This window comes from Lathyrus oleraceus, chromosome 7, assembly GCF_024323335.1.
Source record: "Lathyrus oleraceus cultivar Zhongwan6 chromosome 7, CAAS_Psat_ZW6_1.0, whole genome shotgun sequence".
Lineage (NCBI taxonomy): Eukaryota > Viridiplantae > Streptophyta > Magnoliopsida > Fabales > Fabaceae > Lathyrus > Lathyrus oleraceus.
The window spans coordinates 449856725-449866872 of record NC_066585.1 but is presented as its reverse complement, the minus strand read 5'-3'; the positions used below and the strand labels follow the sequence as shown (position 1 = coordinate 449866872).

The following is a 10148-nucleotide window of genomic DNA, read 5'->3' as shown; positions in this document are numbered from 1 at the left end:
TCAATAGTGGCCTCGATAGGATTTCTTATAATTTGGATATGTTATTTTGGGATCAATCTATTAGGAATAGGACTACATAGTTATGGTTCATTTACATCTAATTGACTAAAAGAACCTGAGAAAGCAAAATATGGAAAGCATATATACTTTCCATAAATCGTCGAGAACCCTTTCAATCAAGTAATGTAATGATTCAAGGGGTTCTCACAAACAACAAACATATTCAATTATAATTTCAATTTTTTAAGTGAATATAAAATCTAACGGAAAAATATTTTTTTTATCTTTTTGATTCATTTATTCACAAAAATCATCGTTAATGATATAAAAATAGAATAGTTAATGATATAAACTTCAATAATTCATCATTTCTAAATTTAGTAGTATTATTGAGACGAAGTTCTGACCATGTGTCTAGATAACTTTTAATAATATTTTGTTTCACTAGGAATTTTCTTATTGGCCGGTTTTCACTTTGTACTTTCCAATATTGGGACCATTGTGCAAAGATTCAGAACAATTAAGAATATCCAATTCTATTTCTATATCCACTTTTTTATTAACCGAACCCCTTTACAAAAGAGATAAAACAAACGAATAAGAAACAAAATTCATCAAGAATCTAAATATTTTTTATTCTTTATTTATTTTTTTTGTATGGAATATACACATCCATCTTCATGGATCATACCTTTCATCCCTCTTCCAGTTCCTATTTTAATAGGGGTAGGACTTCTACTTTTTCCCACGGCAACAAAAAATATTCGCCGTATGTGGGCTTTTCCTAGTATTTTATTGTTAACCGTAGTTATGATTTTTTCGATCGATTTATCTATTCATCAAATCGAGAATAGTTCTACCTATCAATATGTATGGTCTTGGACTATAAATAATGATCTTTCTTTAGAGTTTGGCTACTTGATCGATTCACTTACTTCTATTATGTCAATATTAATCACTACTGTTGGTATTCTGGTTCTCATTTATAGTGATAGTTATATGGCTCATGATCAAGGCTATTTGAGATTTTTTACTTATATGAGTTTTTTTAATACTTCAATGTTAGGATTAGTTACTAGTTCAAATTTGATACAAGTTTATATTTTTTGGGAATTGGTTGGAATGTGTTCTTATCTATTAATAGGTTTTTGGTTCACACGTCCTATTGCGGCAAATGCTTGTCAAAAAGCGTTTGTAACGAATCGTGTAGGGGACTTTGGTTTATTATTAGGAATTTTAGGTTTTTATTGGATAACCGGTAGTTTGGAATTTAGAGATTTATTTGAAATATTCAATAACTTAATTTATAAGAATGAGGTGAATATTATTTTTGTTACTTTGTGTGCCCTCTTGTTATTTTGCGGATCAGTTGCAAAATCTGCCCAATTCCCTCTTCATGTATGGTTACCAGATGCTATGGAAGGTCCTACTCCTATTTCTGCTCTTATACATGCTGCGACTATGGTAGCAGCGGGAATTTTTCTTGTAGCTCGACTTCTTCCTCTTTTCATAGTTATACCCTCCATAATGACTGGAATAGCTTTGATAGGTATAATAACAGTAGTATTAGGAGCTACTTTAGCTATTGCTCAAAAAGATATTAAGAAAAATTTAGCCTATTCTACAATGTCTCAATTGGGTTATATGATGTTAGCTTTAGGTATGGGCTCTTATCGCGCCGCTTTATTTCATTTGATTACTCATGCTTATTCAAAAGCATTGTTGTTTTTAGGATCTGGATCTATTATTCATTCAATGGAAGCTATTGTTGGATATTCTCCAGATCAAAGTCAAAATATGGTTCTTATGGGCGGTTTAACAAAACATGCGCCAATTACAAAAACGGCTTTTTTAATAGGTACACTTTCTCTTTGTGGTATCCCACCTTTTGCTTGTTTTTGGTCCAAGGATGAGATTCTTAATGATAGTTGGTTGTATTCACCAATTTTCGCAATAATAGCTTGTTCCACCGCAGGATTAACAGCATTTTATATGTTTCGAATTTATTTACTTGTTTTTGAAGGATATTTAAACGTTCATTTTCAAAATTTCAATGGAAAGAAAAATAGTTCATTCTATTCAATATCTTTATGGGGCAAAGAAGAAAAAAAAATATTAAAAAAGAAAATTCATTTATTAGCTTTATTAACAATGAATAATAATGAAAGGACTTCTTTTTTTCGGGAGTAAAAATGCTAGAAATTCTTCAGAACTTGAACCTGACACTGATAATTCATGGGAGGAGGGTTCATCATCTCAACTTGAAGAGAGTCATCTCAACTTGAAGAAACTCTGACTCAGTTTATAAAGATGAATCAACTAAATTTCGAGTAACTCAACAAGCATTAAGTGATCGTGCTAAGTAACAAGGAAACATCCTTTGAGAAGTTAGAGATGCAACTTGGTAAAATATCCAGCCAATTAACATTAAAACTGAGATCTAGTAGGGAGTTCTATGAAAATATGTTAGATAGTCCTAAATATGAGGAAATTGAAAGAGAAGTCAAACAAGCATGTGAGGTTTTCGATGAAGAAGAAGTTAAATAAACGTTGACCCAATTCATGAAGATTACTCAAACTAATTTCCGGAAAATCAACAGCCAGCAAGAAACCTTGCAAGGGGACATAGAAGCATCCTTTGAGAGCATAGTTATGCAACTTGGTCTAGTATCTAACAAATTAGCACTAAAATTGAGATCTAGTGGGGATTTCAATGGAAATAATTTAGATAATCCTAGATATAAGGAAATTGAACGAAAATCAAACAAGAATGAGGGGTAGTCGATGAAGGAGGAGTTGAAAAAGAGAAAGAAGAAGAAAAGTGCACACCATCTGATAAAGAAATAGAAGCAAGAATAGAAGAAGGAATGGTGAAAATTATATGTGGTAAAAGCTCAAAATGCAATAATTCATTTACACGTGAATATCTAACTACAAGATCTTCAACAAAATAATAGTCCTCTACCTAGCAACAAGGCTGATAAAAGAGGAGAAATATATGAAGTATTGGATGAAATTTATGCCTTGTTCGATACTATCAAACTGGGGAAAAAAATGGAAGAAAAACCTTCAATTCCTGAAAGTGATAGAATTCCTACCAAAAAAGGAAGAAGAAGGACGATGTGTTATTCGTGTCATGTATGTCGCCCTAACACAAAAACTAAAAGGTCAAGCTTAGGCCTTTAAAGAAGTGCTTAATGGGAGACCACCCATCAAATAAGTTTTTATTTCATTTGAAAATTTTAAATTTCAGTTTATTTGAATTCATTATTTTTGTTATGTGGCATGTCACATTTAAGAGCAGTAGGACAAAATCTTGAGAAAGGGATTGAAAGAAGAAAGAGAGACTAAAAACTCTCTCTAAGCCTATTATTATTTTTCTAATCTCTTTGCACTTTCTAGTGTTATTGTTGTTGTTTCAGGGAATGAGTCCAAAGCAACGCCGCTCCTCTCAAGCATCATCATCAATCAAGTGAAAGATGAATCAAAAGGAAGAAGAAAGACTAATGATTTAGGAAAAATTAGATAAGTGTGGAGACATTTGACTTAGTAAAAATTTGGGTAAAAAAAGGAGCAAAAGAGTGCAACTTTAGAAAAAATCACAGCACCATCACGCAAGTCATCATGCGTGCGATGACCCCTTTTTCTAGGGTTTTTCTGACGCTTTTGATCCATTATGAGCTCTTTTTAAAGGAAAATTCTGCACTTTGATAAGGGATACGAATTGTGGAGAGGAAAGCATGAATTTTACAGTATCAAGGGTGATTTTTAGGGCATTGGAAGTCATTGAAGGTCCTTACTTCAAGGGGATTCATATGTTATTTTCATCTATCGATTGTGGTATTGTATTATGAATTATGACTAGCTAAGTTCCTCTAGATTAGGTTGTGTTATGATGAACTTATTTCATTATTGTTGGGTAATATATTGATTTGACTTTGTATGAACCTTTTTATCTATTATGCCATTCAATTGTTTATTGTTCTTAATGCTTTTTATGTGAGATACTCTTTTAAATTGATTGTGGGCACATATGGAATACTGAACATTAGTCTATCTGTTGGACCTAAGTCAATTATTATAATTACTCTGTTTGAATATGAATAGGAGACCCCAAGTAGTGGCATGGGGAATTAATGTTATGTGCATCGCTGAATCCTGCTTACGCTGATGAACTAGGGATATGACCCTCAAAGTAGTGATAAGTGAGTTATTTCGCGAGGGATCTATTATAGCGGCTTTGTTAATTCGTCGTACGGTTACAGTGACAAGATCATTCATACAATGCTCAAACATCAACAATAGAGAAATAAAGGCTTTTAAACACAACTAGTCTGCTTTCCTAATTTTGTTGAAACTCTTATTTACTTTTTGCATTATAAACTCGAAAAGCCTCATCTCCCCCCTATTTTACTATTTTACATACATTACGCACATTTTATCTTGTTAAAAAGTTATCCATGTCAATTCAATCTTTTTATTACTACAACATTATCAATACACTTCTCGAGAAGTCATCAGAAGGCTACAGACAAGGTGGAGTTATGCTCAATCTTTTAACAATTCATGGCTCTAGAAATTAGTGGGAACAGGGGTGATTTCTACAAAGGAAGACTGTGAACAGATTGGTCAAGTTGGAAGATTCAAGAAGTGAGAATCGAGTAAATATTTCGTAGAGTTTAACATCAATATGCATACAAGTCAAGATCTAGATAGGAGATTTATTTTTCTCATCATTATTGTGGATTGGTGATTGTATAAACTTGTTTAATATTTGTAAAAACATAATGGAGGAAAACAACTTCGAATGGTAAACCATTGAAGAGTGAAGTAGGCTCTTGTGAGGACGATAAAGTCCAACCACTATATATCCTGGTGTACTCTCTCTCTCTCTCTCTCTCTCTCTCTCTCTCTCTCTCTCTATCTCTCTATCTCTCTCTCTCTCTTGAATTTAATTTAATTTTTTAGCTATTGCATGTGCAGGTTTTTTGTACTTAGCGTAGTTTATCGTTAATTTCTATTGGTAGCGATTTATCATGTAAGCGTAGGTTTTTATAGAACTTGAACATAATTGAGTTTTATTGGTGATTAAAACCCGCAGACTAGTGGTGTTAGAAACCTACGATAATTTAATTTGTGTAAATGACATATCTCGTGTAATTACTAATTTATCAACCCGATATAGCTAGCAACTTTTTGGGTATTGTCCTTGAACGATATGTGGTATTTGTGATTTGTGTATATGTAATCGTGATTGATATCCAATACAAGTATAAGCTCTCTATTTTTTCTTTAAAACTTTCACACATTTGAAAAACTCTTACATTACTTTTTGAAAAAGAGGTCAATCTTATTAAAAGGGTCTATTCACCCCCTTTAGACCGTTTCTCTACTCCATATTCCTACCCAACATATTAGTCTCCTCGAAGTAATAAAATAATTCGGCTTCACTGGGACTGCGAATTAAAACAAGGAAATAACAATGAGATTTAAATCAAATAACGAGGGGGGGGGGGTTCAATTAAGATTTGGTACGAAAACAAGAGTGAGAAAATTAACGAAATAAAATTCGATGTGGAAGTCTCACGATGAATTCTGTATTAATTGAATTACAATTAAGCTATAATATCACGATGAATTAACAAAACCACTGTACCCAATTCCTTGGTGTACAACTCACTAATTTACACAATAATTGTCTAATTTATTAGGCTAATTTAGAGTTAATTCAGGCGTTTCTAAGTTCGTTAATTCAAAAGCCACAACTTATAATTACCTATTCCTAGTTAATTACTAAGTTGAATAATTGTTTTTGTTCTGACTGGTAGACTTATGGCCAATAATCCCTACTCATATATATCAATTTGCATGTTCTCCAACACACAAAAAGCAAAGAACGCAAGAACAATTAAATAATTATTTTAACATAAAGGAATTCAATTAATATGAAACAATCATATGATCCAACATGGTACAATTTGGTTCATCTCAAAAGACTTAATGTAGATTAAATTAGCTACTCATAGTATAATAAACTATTACCATGAGTTGATAATAAGTATAAATCAAATCATTGAAAGTGTGCTCTCCAATGTCTCCAATTCTCTCCAAAATCATCCACAAAAGCTCATTTCTTGTCACTTTCTCTTTGGAATTCGAAACCCTAAAAAAGATATCCACTTTTTCTATTTAAGGTCATAAAACATGTATGATTTTTTGCTGCATTACACCCGTGTTGGTATCTATTGCGACCGCGCCGTGACGTCATTGCAGCCGCGAGAAAAATATAGGCAAATTGTCTTATTTTCTTCCTTTTTCTCCAAATTTTCACTAAGTCCCAAATTTCTTCCTCTTACTTATTTTTTCTCACTTCTTCCATATTTTATCTTAGCCTTTTCTCACTATTCCACCGATTTGTCCAATTTTTTTGCAAATATTACGTAATGACCGACTGTCATCATAACCACAAACTTATTATGTTGCTTGCCCACAAGTAACCTATTTGCACACTGAAAATTTCATTAGAAATAAAATGCTTACCCCTACCAATCAATGTCACCTTTTCTTCTTCTGATCAACATGTTGGTTCCCTACTTTAATCTAATTAACTCGAAATAGTTCTTCCAATAACACAAATACCTAACTTGTCTCTCATCTCCCCTTTATTCACACAATTTGATAAGGTAATCACACAATCAACGTATCAAAGCATTTAACAATGACTTTGTAAAATTTTATCAAAGTCAATTAAAGTATGTTCGAACACACAATTTTGAGGTCTTTTTACGGTTGTATTATGCTTCATGTTAGGGTAGGATATTTTGAGATAGTATGTTTAAGCCTTTGGAATTAGGTACCTATTTTTCCTTATGTTATGTGATTCCTTTCGTATCACTCTTTTCCTAGTTATTCGGTACTAGAGAATGCTATTTGTTGGTCCTATTCATCTTTCTTTCTTTTTCACAACTTTTTTTTGAAGAAGTCATTATTAACTTCTTATTTCTTTTTCCTTTCTTTTGACCAATTTCTCTAGTATTCCAACCCCAAACGTAAATGTTGTTAACTTCCAAGAGGGTGGAAAGATTTAATCTTTCAATTCAAATGGCTATAAAACAAGTTATGTCACTAAAAGATCAGATAAGGCTCAAAGTGGTTAGCAAAGGATATAATCATATTAAAAAATGTTGGCATAAAAAGGATCAGAGTTTTCACAAACAATTATCTTAGTGTGTAGTCATCAGACCAATAGACTAAGTAGAAACAATTCAAATTCTAGAAAATAACCGATGTACAGATACTCTCATAAGAAATAAAAGTGAACAATGGAAATATTTGGATCAAACCTTACTAGCTGAGATATCCGGAGATTTAGTATAAGTAGTTGTCTTCCCTTTTCTTCATCAAATGTAAATGTGTAAGGGAACTTAAATGCTGATCACTTTTGTTCATTCTTTTTCTGGTAACTTTTAGTTTTATTTTTCATACTGGCATTGGTAAGGTAGCAAACCAAACTAAAAGAAACAACAGTAGAAAATTGATTCATTAATTCAAAGAAAAGAGAAGTACAAAAGGGTATGTGTATTTATAGAGTTAGATATTACATGATCAAAGTCCGATAAGGGAATTACTAAAATAAAAACTCAAAATGAAATAAAGCTAAATAACACTGATCTATGGGTTGCCTCCCACGCAACGCTTATTTAAAGTCACTAGCTTAACTATTTGCTTTTCTAATCAAGTTCTTCCTTCAAACTTGTATCAGTATGTCTAATTTGTTTGAAATAGGACTTGCTTTTGTGCATGCAATTTGTCTAATATCTCCCTTTTAGACCATATCTGTTCCAACCACGTTTTCCCCTATTATTTCTCAACACTCTTCTAGGTCTCTCTTTTTTCAAACTATATAAGAGACTTTGAATTCAATTACATGCTCTTGGTTATTTTCTCAAGAGAGAAAGCTTTAACCGTGGAGGATTCTATTTTATTTCAAGGATCTTAGATATTTATCTTGTATTCCCACTAAGACATAGACATTTGGTTCATGATTACTCAAGGTCTCACTTTTTGACATGATATGCTCATATTCATTGACTTCTTTATCTTATCCTTCCTTGATCGTGTCAAGAGAATTCACCATAGACACTTCCCAAACTACCTCCTATACTACATCAACTCTATAACATTGAAGTTTCTCCTTTGTACGCTTCATGACTTCAAACACATTAAACACAACATGTTATTTTTTGAATCTCAAAATTAACTCTCCCATTTCCACATGAATTAAGGCTCTACCGGTTGCTAAGGATGGTCTAAAAAATTAGTAGTGTTTCATAGTTTTTTGGCATATCAAGAATAACGAAATATGTTGGAAACAACAAGCCATTTGCTCTAACAAGTATATCTTCGAGAACTCCATACGGGTACATGATGGATTGATTAAATAATGTCAGAGTCATCTGAGTTGGTTCTGGTTCCCCAGACTTTAAATTTTTCATCATGGAGAGTGGAAATCAAATGAATGTTAGCTCCTAAGTCACATGCAACATGACCAATAGTTAATGAATTAATATAACAAGGAATAGTAAACCTACCTGGATCCATGAGTTTGGGTGAAAGCTTTCTCTGAATGATTATGCTGAAACCTACCTGGTCATTCATAATTTTCTTCTTAGTCCTTCTCCAAGGTGAGTTTTTGTTTATGAATTGGTCAAAAGTGAGTCCCTTAACTTCATATTCATTATTTTCCTTACTTTTATCTCCCTTTGAATTTTTCTTAATCTCTTTCTTCAACTGCTATCTATTTTCTAATCTTTTTCTCACCCTCACTTGTTTCTTTTCTCTCATCACATACCTTTGGATTTGAAGGTACCACCCTATTTCTCAACTCAATGGTCTTTCCACTTTCTTTTTTTGAGTTATCTATAATGTTACCAATAACTCCCCCACTTGAACTATCTTGTGCTGCCACTTGCCAAGATAATTAACCGATTTGCATTTCCAAATTTTCGATTGATTCTTCAGTTTTTTCACTCATGGTATCTTGGATTTTTGTCATCTCTCTCTGGGTATTAATCATTTATTCCTGAGTCTTTCCAACTTGTTCAAAACGGGTCTGAGTGGCTATCATGAATTGAGCTAGAGCCTTTTCATGTTGAGATGGGTTCCCTTATTATTGTACTTGAGGAATTCCTTTGTTGTTACTCCACTTGATGTTCGAGTTATCATGCCAACCTACACTATAAGTGTTAGAATAAGAGTTACCTCTTTGCAAAATTCAGCATAGTACACCTCTTCTATATATCCCTCTGGAACACAATCACCATTAGCATGCCCCTTCCCATAAAACCACCTGGTAGTGTCTGAACTTGACTAACATTAGCCTGAATAAGGGCACGTGTAGCTAATTGTTTAAAAATAACCTTAAGTTATGAAATAACTACTATATTTGAATATAATTCAAGCACACCCTTTGGTTTGATAGTTTGGTTACTTATTGAGCGATCCTCATTCTAAAACATTCTTTTTATTAACTTTTTTACCTCGTCTTTAGTATTAATCCCTACTCATCTGATATCAATTTGCGTTCACGCCAACACATAAAAAGTAATGAACACAAGAATAATTAAATAATGATTAAAGATAAAGGAAATCAATATAATTAATATCAAATAATCATAAGATCCAACAAGGTACAATTAGGTTCATCTCAAAAGACCGAATTTAGATTAACTTATCTACTCATGGTGCAATAAACTTTTACCATGAGTTTATAAGAAGTATACATCACAATGAATGGAAAATATGCTCTTCAATTATTGTAATGCTCTCCAAATTCATCAACAAAAGCTCATTGATCATAAATTTCTCTCTGGAATTCAGAACCCTAAAAAAGATCTTCATTTTTCTATTTAAAGTTGCAAAACATGAAAGATTTTTTGTTGCATCACACTCGCATTGATGTTTATTGAGACCTGTAAGACCCCAATTTTGTCCCTAAGATCCCTCATGGCATCATAGTATTGCATTGCATAGCCTCAAGGATCATTGAGCATCTTGGCTTCCTTTCCCTTTGGGTGGGACCTCCTTGTGAGTGGTTTGAGATCACCAGGCATGCTTGTATTGTATATCATTGCTTTTCTCATTTTATT

The 10148-nt window shown here is 32.7% G+C and overlaps 1 pseudogene; it reads left to right on the top strand.

The window, feature by feature from the left end:
• Positions 1 to 429: 429 nt before the first annotated feature.
• On the top strand, positions 430 to 2177 carry LOC127101003 (NAD(P)H-quinone oxidoreductase subunit 5, chloroplastic-like; annotated as a pseudogene).
• Positions 2178 to 10148: the final 7971 nt, after the last annotated feature.